The 15,882-nt window shown below is 51.2% G+C and overlaps 4 long non-coding RNA genes across 5 annotated transcripts; 3 read left to right on the plus strand and 1 right to left on the minus strand.

Annotated features, from left to right (window-relative positions):
* Positions 1-1,330: 1,330 nt before the first annotated feature.
* Positions 1,331-12,307, minus strand: LOC121068112. 2 transcript variants are annotated; one of them, XR_005818601.1, is made up of 3 exons: positions 11,695-12,307; positions 5,432-6,954; positions 1,331-2,473 (listed from the first exon to the last, which is right to left on the minus strand). It is a non-coding gene; the product is annotated as an uncharacterized LOC121068112 (long non-coding RNA). The 2 variants fall into 2 exon arrangements; XR_005818602.1 differs by having other exon boundaries at positions 2,050-2,061.
* LOC121068115 lies at positions 2,076-5,774 on the plus strand. Its single transcript, XR_005818605.1, has 3 exons — positions 2,076-2,201; positions 2,275-2,465; positions 5,424-5,774. It is a non-coding gene; the product is annotated as an uncharacterized LOC121068115 (long non-coding RNA).
* Positions 6,969-10,661, plus strand: LOC121068114. The gene is made up of 3 exons (XR_005818604.1): positions 6,969-7,094; positions 7,168-7,358; positions 10,316-10,661. It is a non-coding gene; the product is annotated as an uncharacterized LOC121068114 (long non-coding RNA).
* LOC121068116 lies at positions 11,101-15,274 on the plus strand. The gene is made up of 3 exons (XR_005818606.1): positions 11,101-12,411; positions 13,165-13,294; positions 14,419-15,274. It is a non-coding gene; the product is annotated as an uncharacterized LOC121068116 (long non-coding RNA).
* Positions 15,275-15,882: the final 608 nt, after the last annotated feature.

Raw genomic sequence — 15,882 nt, forward strand, 5'->3', positions numbered from 1 at the left:
TCATGCAGGCTTTGGTGTTTTCTTCACTGCGGCCCTGAGGAGTTCGTCAAAGTGCAGGTTTCGGGGTTCTCGTCACCATGTTTTCCTGGAGAAGAACTTCATCGTGCAACTTTTGGTACTGTTTTCATCTTGTTGCCCCTGAGAAGCGCTTCATCTTCCAACCTTTGGTGTTTTTTTTTCTCGTTCCAGGCCCTGAGGATTGCTTCATCGTGCAGCTTCTGGTGTTTTCTTCAGTGCGGCCCCTGAGGAGTTCTGCATCGTTCTGCTTTTGGGGTTCTCTTCACCACGATTCCCATGAGGAGAGCTTCTTCGTTCAGCTTTTGGTGTTTCTGCACGGCAGCCTCGGAGGAGTGATTTGTTGAGCAGCTATGGTTATTTTCTTCACTGCGCCTTGAGGAGTGTTTCTGCATCCAGCTTTTGGTGTTTCTTCACTGCAGTTCCTGAGGAGCGGTTTATTGAGCAGCTCGTAGTGTCTCCTTCACGTTGCGATACTTGAGGAGATCTGCATCGTCCAGCTTTTGGCGTTCCCCATACCACGTTTCCCCTGAGGAGTTCTTCCTCTTGCAATCTTTGGTGTTTACTTCTCTACGGCCCTGAGGAGTTCTTCATCGTCCAGCGTCTGGGGTTCTCTTCACCACGTTTCCCGTGAGGAGAGCAATATCGTCTATCTTTTGTGTTTTCTTCACCTTGTGGCCCCTGAGGAGTTCTTCATCGTGCAGCTTCTGGTGTTTTCTTCACTGCGGCCCCGAGGAATTCTGCATTGTCCAACCTTTGGGGTTCTCCTCACCGTGTTTTCCCTGAGGAGAACTTCATCGTGCATCTGTTGGTACTGTTTTCATCTTGTTGCCCCTGAGAAGTGCTTCATCTTCCAACCTTTGGTGTTTTTTTTTCTCGTTCCAGGCCCTGAGGATTGCTTCATGGTGCAGGTTTTGGGGTTCTCTTCACTGCGGCCCATGAGGAGTTCTGCATCGTCCAGCTTTTGGGGTTCTACACACCACGACTCCCCTGAGGAGAGCTTCATCATCCATCTTTTGGGGTTCTCTTCACCATGTTTCCTGTGATGAGTTCTTCATCGTGCAGCCTTTGGTGTTTCTTCAGTGCAGCCTCTGAGGAGCGCTTTCTTGAGCAGCATTTGGTGTGCTCTTCCCTGCGACTCGAGGAGTGCTTCTACGTCCACCTTTTGAGGTTCTCCACACCACGTTTCCCCTGAGGAGAGCTTCACCGTCCAGCTTTTGGAGTTTTCTTCGCTGTGGCCCTTGAGGAGTAATTCTTGGTGGAGCTTTTCGTATTTCCTTCACGTTGTGGCCTCTGAGGAGTGCTTCTCTGTGCAGCGTTCGGTGTTTTCTTCAGTATGCGACCACGAATGAGTGCATCATCATGCAGGCTTTGGTGTTTTCTTCACTGCGGCCCTGAGGAGTTCGTCAAAGTGCAGGTTTCGGGGTTCTCGTCACCATGTTTTCCTGGAGAAGAACTTCATCGTGCAACTTTTGGTACTGTTTTCATCTTGTTGCCCCTGAGAAGCGCTTCATCTTCCAACCTTTGGTGTTTTTTTTTCTCGTTCCAGGCCCTGAGGATTGCTTCATCGTGCAGCTTCTGGTGTTTTCTTCAGTGCGGCCCCTGAGGAGTTCTGCATCGTTCTGCTTTTGGGGTTCTCTTCACCACGATTCCCATGAGGAGAGCTTCTTCGTTCAGCTTTTGGTGTTTCTGCACTGCAGCCTCGGAGGAGTGATTTGTTGAGCAGCTATGGTTATTTTCTTCACTGCGCCTTGAGGAGTGTTTCTGCATCCAGCTTTTGGTGTTTCTTCACTGCAGTTCCTGAGGAGCGGTTTATTGAGCAGCTCGTAGTGTGTCCTTCACGTTGCGATACTTGAGGAGATCTGCATCGTCCAGCTTTTGGCGTTCCCCATACCACGTTTCCCCTGAGGAGTTCTTCCTCTTGCAATCTTTGGTGTTTACTTCTCTACGGCCCTGAGGAGTTCTTCATCGTCCAGCGTCTGGGGTTCTCTTCACCACGTTTCCCGTGAGGAGAGCAATATCGTCTATCTTTTGTGTTTTCTTCACCTTGTGGCCCCTGAGGAGTTCTTCATCGTGCAGCTTCTGGTGTTTTCTTCACTGCGGCCCCGAGGAATTCTGCATTGTCCAACCTTTGGGGTTCTCCTCACCGTGTTTTCCCTGAGGAGAACTTCATCGTGCATCTGTTGGTACTGTTTTCATCTTGTTGCCCCTGAGAAGTGCTTCATCATCCAACCTTTGGTGTTTCTTTTCTCGTTCCAGGCCCCGAGGAGTTCTTCATCGTTCAGGTTTTGGGGTTCTCCTCACTGCGGCCCATGAGGAGTTTTGCATCGTGCAGGTTTTGCGGTTCTCCAGAGCACGTTGCCCCTGAGGAGAGCTTCATGGTGCAGCTTTCGGTGTTTTCTTCAGTCTGCGACCCTGGAGGAGTACGTCATCGTGCAGCTTTTGGTGTTGTTTTCAGCTTGTTTCCCCTGAGAAGTTCTTCGTCTTGCTACATTTGGTGTTTTTCTCTCGTTGCAGGCCCCGAGGAGGAGTTTTTCACCGTGCAGCTCTTCCTGTTTTCTTCACTGCGGCCCTTGAGGACTTCTTCATCGTGCAGCTTTTGGTGTTTTCTTCACCGAGGCCCTTTTTGGCATCGCCGATGTCTGCAGCCAGAGCGACAGCTCAGCTGCATGGAGTGTGAAGAAGCACATTCTTCTGTTTGTTTTCAGTTTGCCAAGCGCTCATGTCATGTGGAGCTCTTTCTTTGTTGTACTAGGAGGTGCCAAGTGTCGTTCTTTCTTCTCCTCCTTTTCAGTCCTGCTGCTCCTTCAAACCGTTGAGGAGTTCTCTTGCCTTTTGCAGTGGGTTTCCGTGGCAACGTTTAGGTAGCGGGGGGCCATCGGGGTGGGTTCTGCGAGAAGAATCCAGAAGCTGCCCCATGTTAGGGAAGGGCCTTGCCGCTGGCCAGAGCTGGGCCAATAAGCGATGTTGTTTGCGCCTCTGTGAGAGCAGACCGAAGAAAGGCAAAACAAAAAACCTGCTGCGGAACAGCAGCTGGGAGAGAGAGAGGAGTGAGAAACAGCCTTGCAGACGCCAAGGTCAGTGAAGAAGGAGGGGGAGAGGTGCTCCAGGCGCCGGAGCAGAAGTCCCCTGCGGCCTGTGGTGAGGCCCGTGGAGAAGCAGGCTGTCCCCCTGCTGCCCGTGGCGTACCGCGGTGGAGCGGGGTTCCACGCTGCAGAGCACGGTGGAGCAGGGGCAGAGAGTGACCGAGAAGGAGCCAAAGTGCTCCAGACTGACCGCAGCCCCCATTGCCCCGTTCCCCTGCGCCGCTGGGGGGGAGGAGGTGGGAGGGGGCGGATGGGGGGGAAAAATCTTTCTCTCTCCCTACTCTGAGTCTGTTTTGCCCATCACGAGAACTGTTGAGTGATCTCCCCGTCCTTATCTGAGCCCTTGAGCCCTCTGCATCGTATTTTCTCCCCCTTTCCCTTTGAGGAGGGGGAGTGAGAGAGCGGCCGTGGTGGAACTCGGCTGCCCACCCGAGTCAAACCAGCACACCATAACACCTCAGCTAAATTCCCTTTGGTGCATCTGAAGCCCTTTCTTCCTTGTGCTGAATATATGGCCTGGGGAGAAGTTTGTTCACTTCTTCTTTGCAGCATCCTTCTCCACATCTTGGTTCTGCCTTCTCTTGACATTAAAGAGTTCGTCCCTCAAGCCAACGGTTAACCTTTCCTTAGAGAGCATGTTTTCTAAAAGTCTGATCCCAAGAAGGATCCTTCTTGGCATCAGACTGACTGGGTTCTTTGGATGCTTTCTGCTTGGTGGGTGTGTTCCTAGAAATATAATCCTCAGCAATAGACACAGTTTCAGTGGAAAATGTAAGAGTAGACCCCCCGCTCCGGGTGGAGCAGTTTTCCGTCAGCCGTTCCCTCTCTCCTTCTTCAAGCTGCTGATGGGAGCACGAGGTGGGAGGGTGTCGAAGGCTTTCTGGAGGCGATACGTGGGTGTCTTCCCTGAGCAAGGTGTTCCGCTGGCAGAGAAGGAAATGGCTTTGTTGTTTGTTTCTCACCATCTGCACTTTGTTGCAGTTTTGGTTGGGATTGCCTAACTCCACGTAACCTATTGGATTCTTTCCTTGAGTATTTTTGCAGGAGTGGAAATGTAACTCCTTAGTTCAAACAGTGAGCTAATTCTCCTGTCATTCGCTTAATTTTCAATGTCATGTAACTTTTCATACAATTTGCTCTCACTGGAGGGCCGCAGCCGTGACCGCTCTCGTCTTAAGGCACCTCCAGCGTTAAGGAGAAGGGGAAAGACATTGGGAGTGCCTTTTGTGTCTTCCCAGTGGGACGCTGATGCTCTAAACTTTTCTTTCACGGAGTGCGACCTGAATCTCCAAAAGCAAACACCACCAACAAAACAAAAACGAAACGAGCCCCAGAGCTCTTGGTTTTCTTTATCGTCTATTTAAGCTATTGGAGAAGCAACTTTGTCAGTATGATGCTTGCATGGTCTTCTAACATTTGGGTTACCGTCAAGACTGACAGTAGGAAGAGGCAGCCCTTCTAGATCTGGTTTGTATCGCTAAGAACCCCTGGTTTTGAAGATGACATCTAAGGGTGAGTTGCGTAGTGGGGCCTTGGTCCTTCCGAAGTCCACGGACACAGAAGTTTGCAGAGCGGAAGCTTTGCGGAGCTGTGCAGACACTGAAGATGCAGTTCCGCAAGAAGCCGAAGCCAAAGCTCTGTGTCACTGGGGAGTTTTGGTGAGGAAGAAGGAGATTTGCATTCTCACAGTGGATGGTTTGAACCGAGTTTAGTCGTGTGGGCTGTGTCAGCAGAACTGTCTTTGTTGTGTAGCCTTTGAGGAGTTTGAGGACTCCATTTCGTGTCTCTGGGCAGCACGGGGAAGCGGGCAGTGTACTCTGTGTCACCGGGGATTTATTAGAGGAGGGATTTGTTGACGGGCAATGTCAGTGTGCCCTGCCCAATGCCGCTGCCACCTTGCTGCAGCAGTTTGCGTGCTCCTCTGGTCAAAACGTGCCTCTCGGAGGGCCGGGGGGCAAGGCGAGGCAGAGCTGGAGGTGGCGTCGGGGAGGCCTCGTCGCCCCTGCGAGGCGCTGCGCCAGGCCTCAGCCCTGGGAGGCCGCCCATTGGGTGCCACAGCTCCATGCTGCCTAGCAACAAGCGCCAGCGGGCTCGCTATTGGCTGCGCCCAGAGGCGCCGAGGCAGGCGGCCAATGGGGCGGCGCCTGGCCGTGAGGGAGCGGAGGTGTCACAGCGCGGGGTGGGTGACATGGTGCTGGGTGTGCTGGGGCTGCGGCACTCCGGCGATGGCGGCGCGCAGGCGAGGCGGGCTGCTCGTGGCCCCTGAGGAGAGCTTCTGCGTGCAGCTTTCGGTGTTTGCGTCACTGTGCGACCCCGGAGGAGTGCGTCACCGTGGCCCTGAGGAGTTCTTCATCGTGCATCTTTCGCGGTTCTCTTCAGCACTTTTCCCCTGAGGAGAGCTTCATCGTCCAGCTTTTGGTGTTGTTTTAACCTTGCTGCCCCTGAGAAGTGCTTCATCTTCCAACTTTGGGTGTTTTTTTCTTGTTCCAGGCCCTGAGGATTGCTTCATCGTGCAGCTTCTGTTGTTTTCTTCACTGCGGCCCCTGAGGAGTTCTTCATGGCGCAGCTTTTGGTGTTTCTTCACTGCAGTTCCTGAGGAGGGGTTTATTGAGCAGCTCGTAGTGTGTCCTTCACGTTGCGATACTTGAGGAGATCTGCATCGTCCAGCTTTTGGCGTTCCCCATACCACGTTTCCCCTGAGGAGTTCTCCCTCTTGCAGTCTTTGGTGTTTTCTTCTCTACGGCCCTGAGGAGTTCTTTGTCGTCCAGCGTTTGGGGTTCTCTTCACCACGTTTCCCCTGAGGAGAGCGATATCGTCTATCTTTTTGTGTTTTCTTCACCTTGTGGCCCCTGAGGAGTTCTTCATCGCGCAGCTTTTGGGGTTTCTTCAGTGCAGCCTCTGAGGAGTGCTTTCTTGAGCAGCATTTGGTGTGTTCTTCCCTGCGACTCGAGGAGTGCTTCTACGTCCACCTTTTGAGGTTCTCCACACCACGTTTCCCCTGAGGAGAGCTTCACCGTCCAGCTTTTGGAGTTTTCTTCGCTGTGGCCCTTGAGGAGTAATTCTTGGTGGAGCTTTTCGTATTTCCTTCACGTTGTGGCCTCTGAGGAGTGCTTCTCTGTGCAGCGTTCGGTGTTTTCTTCAGTATGCGACCACGAATGAGTGCATCATCATGCAGGCTTTGGTGTTTTCTTCACTGCGGCCCTGAGGAGTTCGTCAAAGTGCAGGTTTCGGGGTTCTCGTCACCATGTTTTCCTGGAGAAGAACTTCATCGTGCAACTTTTGGTACTGTTTTCATCTTGTTGCCCCTGAGAAGCGCTTCATCTTCCAACCTTTGGTGTTTTTTTTTCTCGTTCCAGGCCCTGAGGATTGCTTCATCGTGCAGCTTCTGGTGTTTTCTTCAGTGCGGCCCCTGAGGAGTTCTGCATCGTTCTGCTTTTGGGGTTCTCTTCACCACGATTCCCATGAGGAGAGCTTCTTCGTTCAGCTTTTGGTGTTTCTGCACTGCAGCCTCGGAGGAGTGATTTGTTGAGCAGCTATGGTTATTTTCTTCACTGCGCCTTGAGGAGTGTTTCTGCATCCAGCTTTTGGTGTTTCTTCACTGCAGTTCCTGAGGAGCGGTTTATTGAGCAGCTCGTAGTGTCTCCTTCACGTTGCGATACTTGAGGAGATCTGCATCGTCCAGCTTTTGGCGTTCCCCATACCACGTTTCCCCTGAGGAGTTCTTCCTCTTGCAATCTTTGGTGTTTACTTCTCTACGGCCCTGAGGAGTTCTTCATCGTCCAGCGTCTGGGGTTCTCTTCACCACGTTTCCCGTGAGGAGAGCAATATCGTCTATCTTTTGTGTTTTCTTCACCTTGTGGCCCCTGAGGAGTTCTTCATCGTGCAGCTTCTGGTGTTTTCTTCACTGCGGCCCCGAGGAATTCTGCATTGTCCAACCTTTGGGGTTCTCCTCACCGTGTTTTCCCTGAGGAGAACTTCATCGTGCATCTGTTGGTACTGTTTTCATCTTGTTGCCCCTGAGAAGTGCTTCATCATCCAACCTTTGGTGTTTCTTTTCTCGTTCCAGGCCCCGAGGAGTTCTTCATCGTTCAGGTTTTGGGGTTCTCCTCACTGCGGCCCATGAGGAGTTTTGCATCGTGCAGGTTTTGCGGTTCTCCAGAGCACGTTGCCCCTGAGGAGAGCTTCATGGTGCAGCTTTCGGTGTTTTCTTCAGTCTGCGACCCTGGAGGAGTACGTCATCGTGCAGCTTTTGGTGTTGTTTTCAGCTTGTTTCCCCTGAGAAGTTCTTCGTCTTGCTACATTTGGTGTTTTTCTCTCGTTGCAGGCCCCGAGGAGGAGTTTTTCACCGTGCAGCTCTTCCTGTTTTCTTCACTGCGGCCCTTGAGGACTTCTTCATCGTGCAGCTTTTGGTGTTTTCTTCACCGAGGCCCTTTTTGGCATCGCCGATGTCTGCAGCCAGAGCGACAGCTCAGCTGCATGGAGTGTGAAGAAGCACATTCTTCTGTTTGTTTTCAGTTTGCCAAGCGCTCATGTCATGTGGAGCTCTTTCTTTGTTGTACTAGGAGGTGCCAAGTGTCGTTCTTTCTTCTCCTCCTTTTCAGTCCTGCTGCTCCTTCAAACCGTTGAGGAGTTCTCTTGCCTTTTGCAGTGGGTTTCCGTGGCAACGTTTAGGTAGCGGGGGGCCATCGGGGTGGGTTCTGCGAGAAGAATCCAGAAGCTGCCCCATGTTAGGGAAGGGCCTTGCCGCTGGCCAGAGCTGGGCCAATAAGCGATGTTGTTTGCGCCTCTGTGAGAGCAGACCGAAGAAAGGCAAAACAAAAAACCTGCTGCGGAACAGCAGCTGGGAGAGAGAGAGGAGTGAGAAACAGCCTTGCAGACGCCAAGGTCAGTGAAGAAGGAGGGGGAGAGGTGCTCCAGGCGCCGGAGCAGAAGTCCCCTGCGGCCTGTGGTGAGGCCCGTGGAGAAGCAGGCTGTCCCCCTGCTGCCCGTGGCGTACCGCGGTGGAGCGGGGTTCCACGCTGCAGAGCACGGTGGAGCAGGGGCAGAGAGTGACCGAGAAGGAGCCAAAGTGCTCCAGACTGACCGCAGCCCCCATTGCCCCGTTCCCCTGCGCCGCTGGGGGGGAGGAGGTGGGAGGGGGCGGATGGGGGGGAAAAATCTTTCTCTCTCCCTACTCTGAGTCTGTTTTGCCCATCACGAGAACTGTTGAGTGATCTCCCCGTCCTTATCTGAGCCCTTGAGCCCTCTGCATCGTATTTTCTCCCCCTTTCCCTTTGAGGAGGGGGAGTGAGAGAGCGGCCGTGGTGGAACTCGGCTGCCCACCCGAGTCAAACCAGCACACCATAACACCTCAGCTAAATTCCCTTTGGTGCATCTGAAGCCCTTTCTTCCTTGTGCTGAATATATGGCCTGGGGAGAAGTTTGTTCACTTCTTCTTTGCAGCATCCTTCTCCACATCTTGGTTCTGCCTTCTCTTGACATTAAAGAGTTCGTCCCTCAAGCCAACGGTTAACCTTTCCTTAGAGAGCATGTTTTCTAAAAGTCTGATCCCAAGAAGGATCCTTCTTGGCATCAGACTGACTGGGTTCTTTGGATGCTTTCTGCTTGGTGGGTGTGTTCCTAGAAATATAATCCTCAGCAATAGACACAGTTTCAGTGGAAAATGTAAGAGTAGACCCCCCGCTCCGGGTGGAGCAGTTTTCCGTCAGCCGTTCCCTCTCTCCTTCTTCAAGCTGCTGATGGGAGCACGAGGTGGGAGGGTGTCGAAGGCTTTCTGGAGGCGATACGTGGGTGTCTTCCCTGAGCAAGGTGTTCCGCTGGCAGAGAAGGAAATGGCTTTGTTGTTTGTTTCTCACCATCTGCACTTTGTTGCAGTTTTGGTTGGGATTGCCTAACTCCACGTAACCTATTGGATTCTTTCCTTGAGTATTTTTGCAGGAGTGGAAATGTAACTCCTTAGTTCAAACAGTGAGCTAATTCTCCTGTCATTCGCTTAATTTTCAATGTCATGTAACTTTTCATACAATTTGCTCTCACTGGAGGGCCGCAGCCGTGACCGCTCTCGTCTTAAGGCACCTCCAGCGTTAAGGAGAAGGGGAAAGACATTGGGAGTGCCTTTTGTGTCTTCCCAGTGGGACGCTGATGCTCTAAACTTTTCTTTCACGGAGTGCGACCTGAATCTCCAAAAGCAAACACCACCAACAAAACAAAAACGAAACGAGCCCCAGAGCTCTTGGTTTTCTTTATCGTCTATTTAAGCTATTGGAGAAGCAACTTTGTCAGTATGATGCTTGCATGGTCTTCTAACATTTGGGTTACCGTCAAGACTGACAGTAGGAAGAGGCAGCCCTTCTAGATCTGGTTTGTATCGCTAAGAACCCCTGGTTTTGAAGATGACATCTAAGGGTGAGTTGCGTAGTGGGGCCTTGGTCCTTCCGAAGTCCACGGACACAGAAGTTTGCAGAGCGGAAGCTTTGCGGAGCTGTGCAGACACTGAAGATGCAGTTCCGCAAGAAGCCGAAGCCAAAGCTCTGTGTCACTGGGGAGTTTTGGTGAGGAAGAAGGAGATTTGCATTCTCACAGTGGATGGTTTGAACCGAGTTTAGTCGTGTGGGCTGTGTCAGCAGAACTGTCTTTGTTGTGTAGCCTTTGAGGAGTTTGAGGACTCCATTTCGTGTCTCTGGGCAGCACGGGGAAGCGGGCAGTGTACTCTGTGTCACCGGGGATTTATTAGAGGAGGGATTTGTTGACGGGCAATGTCAGTGTGCCCTGCCCAATGCCGCTGCCACCTTGCTGCAGCAGTTTGCGTGCTCCTCTGGTCAAAACGTGCCTCTCGGAGGGCCGGGGGGCAAGGCGAGGCAGAGCTGGAGGTGGCGTCGGGGAGGCCTCGTCGCCCCTGCGAGGCGCTGCGCCAGGCCTCAGCCCTGGGAGGCCGCCCATTGGGTGCCACAGCTCCATGCTGCCTAGCAACAAGCGCCAGCGGGCTCGCTATTGGCTGCGCCCGGAGGCGCCGAGGCAGGCGGCCAATGGGGCGGCGCCTGGCCGTGAGGGAGCGGAGGTGTCACAGCGCGGGGTGGGTGACATGGTGCTGGGTGTGCTGGGGCTGCGGCACTCCGCGATGGCGGCGCGCAGGCGAGGCGGGCTGCTCGTGGCCCCTGAGGAGAGCTTCTGCGTGCAGCTTTCGGTGTTTGCGTCACTGTGCGACCCCGGAGGAGTGCGTCACCGTGGCCCTGAGGAGTTCTTCATCGTGCATCTTTCGCGGTTCTCTTCAGCACTTTTCCCCTGAGGAGAGCTTCATCGTCCAGCTTTTGGTGTTGTTTTAACCTTGCTGCCCCTGAGAAGTGCTTCATCTTCCAACTTTGGGTGTTTTTTTCTTGTTCCAGGCCCTGAGGATTGCTTCATCGTGCAGCTTCTGTTGTTTTCTTCACTGCGGCCCCTGAGGAGTTCTTCATGGCGCAGCTTTTGGTGTTTCTTCACTGCAGTTCCTGAGGAGGGGTTTATTGAGCAGCTCGTAGTGTGTCCTTCACGTTGCGATACTTGAGGAGATCTGCATCGTCCAGCTTTTGGCGTTCCCCATACCACGTTTCCCCTGAGGAGTTCTCCCTCTTGCAGTCTTTGGTGTTTTCTTCTCTACGGCCCTGAGGAGTTCTTTGTCGTCCAGCGTTTGGGGTTCTCTTCACCACGTTTCCCCTGAGGAGAGCGATATCGTCTATCTTTTTGTGTTTTCTTCACCATGTTTCCTGTGATGAGTTCTTCATCGCGCAGCTTTTGGTGTTTCTTCAGTGCAGCCTCTGAGGAGTGCTTTCTTGAGCAGCATTTGGTGTGTTCTTCCCTGCTGCTCGAGGAGTGCTTCTACGTCCACCTTTTGAGGTTCTCCACACCACGTTTCCCCTGAGGAGAGCTTCACCGTCCAGCTTTTGGAGTTTTCTTCGCTGTGGCCCTTGAGGAGTAATTCTTGGTGGAGCTTTTCGTATTTCCTTCACGTTGTGGCCTCTGAGGAGTGCTTGTCTGTGCAGCGTTCGGTGTTTTCTTCAGTATGCGACCACGAATGAGTGCATCATCATGCAGGCTTTGGTGTTTTCTTCACTGCGGCCCTGAGGAGTTCGTCAAAGTGCAGGTTTCGGGGTTCTCGTCACCATGTTTTCCTGGAGAAGAACTTCATCGTGCAACTTTTGGTACTGTTTTCATCTTGTTGCCCCTGAGAAGCGCTTCATCTTCCCACATTTGGTGTTTTTTTTTCTCGTTCCAGGCCCTGAGGATTGCTTCATCGTGCAGCTTCTGGTGTTTTCTTCAATGCGGCCCCTGAGGAGTTCTGCATCGTTCTGCTTTTGGGGTTCTCTTCACCACGATTCCCATGAGGAGAGCTTCTTCGTTCAGCTTTTGGTGTTTCTGCACTGCAGCCTCGGAGGAGTGATTTGTTGAGCAGCTATGGTTATTTTCTTCACTGCGCCTTGAGGAGTGTTTCTGCATCCAGCTTTTGGTGTTTCTTCACTGCAGTTCCTGAGGAGGGGTTTATTGAGCAGCTCGTAGTGTGTCCTTCACGTTGCGATACTTGAGGAGATCTGCATCGTCCAGCTTTTGGCGTTCCCCATACCACATTTCCCCTGAGGAGTTCTCCCTCTTGCAGTCTTTGGTGTTTACTTCTCTACGGCCCTGAGGAGTTCTTCATCGTCCAGCGTTTGGGGTTCTCTTCACCACGTTTCCCGTGAGGAGAGCAATATCGTCTATCTTTTGTGTTTTCTTCACCTTGTGGCCCCTGAGGAGTTCTTCATCGTGCAGCTTCTGGTGTTTTCTTCACTGCGGCCCCGAGGAATTCTGCATTGTCCAACCTTTGGGGTTCTCCTCACCGTGTTTTCCCTGAGGAGAACTTCATCGTGCATCTGTTGGTATTGTTTTCATCTTGTTGCCCCTGAGAAGTGCTTCATCATCCAACCTTTGGTGTTTCTTTTCTCGTTCCAGGCCCTGAGAAGTTCTTCATCGTTCAGGTTTTGGGTTTCTCTTCACTGCGGCCCGTGAGGAGTTCTGCATTGTCCAGCTTTTGGGGTTCTCCTCAGCACGTTGCCCCTGAGGAGAGCTTCATGGTCTAGCTTTCGGTGTTTTCTTTACCATGGCCCTTGAAGAGTAATTCTTCATGGAGCTTTTTGTGTTTTCTTCTTCTTGTGACCCCCGAGGAATGGTTTTGCATGAAGATTTTGGAGGTTTCTTCACTTCACGACCCCGGAGGAGTGCTTCTTCTTCCAGTTTTTTGCGTTTTCTGCACTGCGGCCCAAGAGGAGTTTCTTCTTCGTGCATCTTTTATGTTTTGTTCATGGTGTGGCCCCGTAGTAAAGCTTCTTTGTGCAGCTTTTGGTTTTTTCTTCACTGAGCAGCCTCTGAGGTGTGCTTCATCGTGCATCCTTTGTTTTTTTCTTCATAGTGCTACCGATGATGACTGCTTCATCATGCAGCTTCTTGTGTTTTGTGCAGCACATGTCCCATGAGGAGTTCTTCATTGTGCAGCTTTCTGTCTTTTTTTGACCTTGTGGAGCCTTGGGGTTGCTTATTTGTGCAGTGTTTGGTGTTTTTCTTCATTGTCATGCCCTGAAGAGTGTTTTATGCTGCCTGTTTTCCTTTTTTCTTCTCTGCACTAACCCTGAGGAGTGTTTCATCGAGCAGTTTTTGTTGTTGTTGTTTTGTTTTTTGTTTGTTTGTTTGTTTTTCCCTTGTACTTCTCCTGAGCGGTGCTTCATCGTGCAGATGTGGTGTTTTCACATTCTGTCCCCTGTGGTGTGCTTCTCACTGCAGTTTTTTTGTTTGTTTGTGTGTTTGTTTGTTTGTTTTTCAGTTCTCTCCCTTGGAGGAGTGCTTTATCATCTTGTTTTTGATGTGTTTTATACTTTGTGTCCCTTGAGGAGTGCTTCATTGTTCATCTGTCTGTGTTTTCTTTCAAGTGCAGCGTTTGAGGACTGCTTCACCACACTGCCCTTGAGGAGTGCTTCATTGGTCAAGTTTTGATTTGTTTTTTTAATGTGTGGTCTTTTGAGGAGTGCTTCATTGTTATGCTCTTGGTTTTTTTTCTTCACAGTACAGCCCTTCAGGAGTGCTTCAGTGCATGAACATGGAGGAATCCTGCAGCTTTTGTGGTGCTTTACTCTAGGACTCCTGAGGAATGTTTCGCTGCATGGCTGTTGGATTCTTCTTATTGCACATTTTAGGTGAGCTTCAGTACTTGGCTCTCAAGGAGTGTTTTGCTCCGTGTCATTCGCTGAGCTCTTCTCAGCAAAGCTTTCCTTATGTTCTTCATTGCACAGGCTACGAGGAGGGCTTTGTCGCATGTCACATGTGGTTTGTTTATTTTTTTTCTTTTATTTTCATCTTGAATAAGGGGCGTTGTTGTTGTTGTTTTTTCATATTTTTTTCTTCTTGTTATATTTCTTTCTTTCTTAGGTTTGCTATCGGCATGTGATCATTACCATCTTTGATACTTCTTTCCTGTTATTGCTACTCTTTCATGTTGTTGAGAGAGGAAATCTGCTTGATTCTCTGTATTTGTTCTACGTATTAGTAATCCACTTGATGGTTCTGTAGTTTAGTTTGTGTTGCTTGATCTTGTGTTCTGGGATGTATATTTAAGGTCACTTTTTGAACTGGAGCATTCCAAGTCTCCTCAGTAGAATAGGGTCATTTCATGGTAGTTTAGGTGGAATCTTTAGATCAGGGTTTCAAGAAAGGATATGGCTGAAGAGGATTACTGGTGAGCTGGAGAGGGCAGCGTTGTTCTTTTCTTTGTTCTACTTTTTTTCTGCCCTGTGGTGTTTTTTCAGTGCTTTCTTTTTTTTTTTCTTTTTCACCACATATGGCATTGAGTGTCTGTGAGGCCTTTTCACTAAGGTGGTTGGTCTGAGCAGAGACATTTTTCAGGGCTGTGCATTGTGCGTGTGATGCTGTGTGGTAGAGGTGGCAGCTGGAGGGTGCTCTCACCACAGGAAAGGCTGTCAGGCACAAACAAGTGGGAGCAGCATTAAAGCTGAGCTCCTGAACAGGTCGGTTCTCAGGGAAATTTCACGTCCTAACTGTTTTTGGACATGAAATATCCTGTCTCTTGAAAATTTCATGTCCACCTAAACACCCCAGCCAGGGCTCTTTAGGCCATCCTCCTTTGGTAGAGTGACAACGGCTGCAGTTTCTGTTCCAGCTATTGCTTTATTGAAATGCTTGTTTTTTCTCAGTGCTTGTTGCTCACAGTAGCTGTTGTTTTCCTCTGTTAACTCTTAGGGTTCATCACTTTGGTTTCTGGTTACAGCTGTTTTTTTCTTTTTCTTTTCTTTTTTCTTCACAGACCCAGTGCGACAGAGCAGAGACTGGATTTTATTTTGGTTATTCCTCGAGTTGCTAGTGCAGAATGAAGTGAGCCTGTGTTTGCTGAATAACTCTGCTTCCCACAGCCCTCATACCCTTCACCTGGGAGCCGTGCCATGGGGAGACAGCTGAACAGGAATCAGCCACGATAGCACCACATCTTTGCCTTTGCAACTAAAAATTGGAGCGAGTCACAAAGGGGGCAAGGTTGCGTGTGTTTTATTCACAGCATGTTCCATCTAAACTCTCCTAACAGCTCTCAGAAGGATGCAGCACCCCAGTCCCCCTTGGCACATCCCACCGCTCCTGCTGAAGCCCTCACTGCTGCCGTGCCACTGGAGCTAACGGGACGCCAATGGCTACCGAGTCTTTACTGCCTCCCAGTGGGTGGGAGCTTGGGCTAGGGTGGCTGCTTCCCCTCCATGGCAGATGCTGCCTTCCTCCCAGCTAGAGCTTTTCTTTCTCTCCGTAGATATGGCTTAGGCAAGGAGAGCCCCAGGTGGGTGCAGGCCCTTCCCAGTTCCCTCGCTGAAGGTTGCCGTGCAGCGCAGGTGAGGAGGTGTTTCTGCAGGGAAGGGCACGAAGCAGCAGGGTAACACAGCCTGACAGGGAAGCAAGGGAGCACCACTAGGCAGCCGCGCTCCCTAGTGAGTGGAGCGGATACAAAAAAGCTTTTCTATTTTTTTTTCTCCTCACACAGCTCATTTTAAGGAGCATGGGTCTGGCCCGCTCCCTCACTGTTCTGCTCAGACCAGGATCTGCCTGCCCCCACCCCAAGGGAGCCAGCCACTTGGGTCAGAGCCTGTCCCTTTTGCATACTTCTGCCCTGATAGGGAATTTTTTTATGTCTTTAAGGGCTCCTTTTAAGTGCAGTTCTGGGTGGCAGACCAGCCCTGCTCAACGGAGGGGGCCAGACTCTGTCACTTCCTAGACCAAATGGATTGTGTGGGGACAATAAAGCACCATGGTGTTTTTGCTCCCATGCAAGGCCCTTGGGCTTGCTGCCCATGGCTCTCAGTTGCTGCAGCTCAGTCTAGGAGCAGACATTGGTCCCTGAAAGTGAATCCTGTGACCGGTTTCAGGGTGTTTGGACTTACTGCAGACGTGGGCTAAAGGCAACGCAACTGCTTGGCTGCTTGATGGGGGAATAGGGGACTGCTGCCATTCCCCATTGGGAGGGCTGTGTCTTTCAGGGTATGCTGCTCACAACACATTCAGTCGAAGGCAAAGCACAGCTTTTCCTCCTGCCCCATCCCGTGACTGAGGCTGAAACACTTCTGGGAAAACATCAATGTCAAAACACGACAGTGTTGTGGACCCTTAAACCTAAATCCTCAACAGGGGCAGTAGCAGCTGCTGCTGTAGTGCTCTTTGCAGGAGACGTATGGGAACGCCAGCCAGGCCAGAAGAGCTTCTCAGCTGAGCAGTGACACTTAGAGGAGGC

The sequence above is a fragment of the Cygnus olor genome, chromosome 3, assembly GCF_009769625.2.
Source record: "Cygnus olor isolate bCygOlo1 chromosome 3, bCygOlo1.pri.v2, whole genome shotgun sequence".
Taxonomy (NCBI): domain Eukaryota; kingdom Metazoa; phylum Chordata; class Aves; order Anseriformes; family Anatidae; genus Cygnus; species Cygnus olor.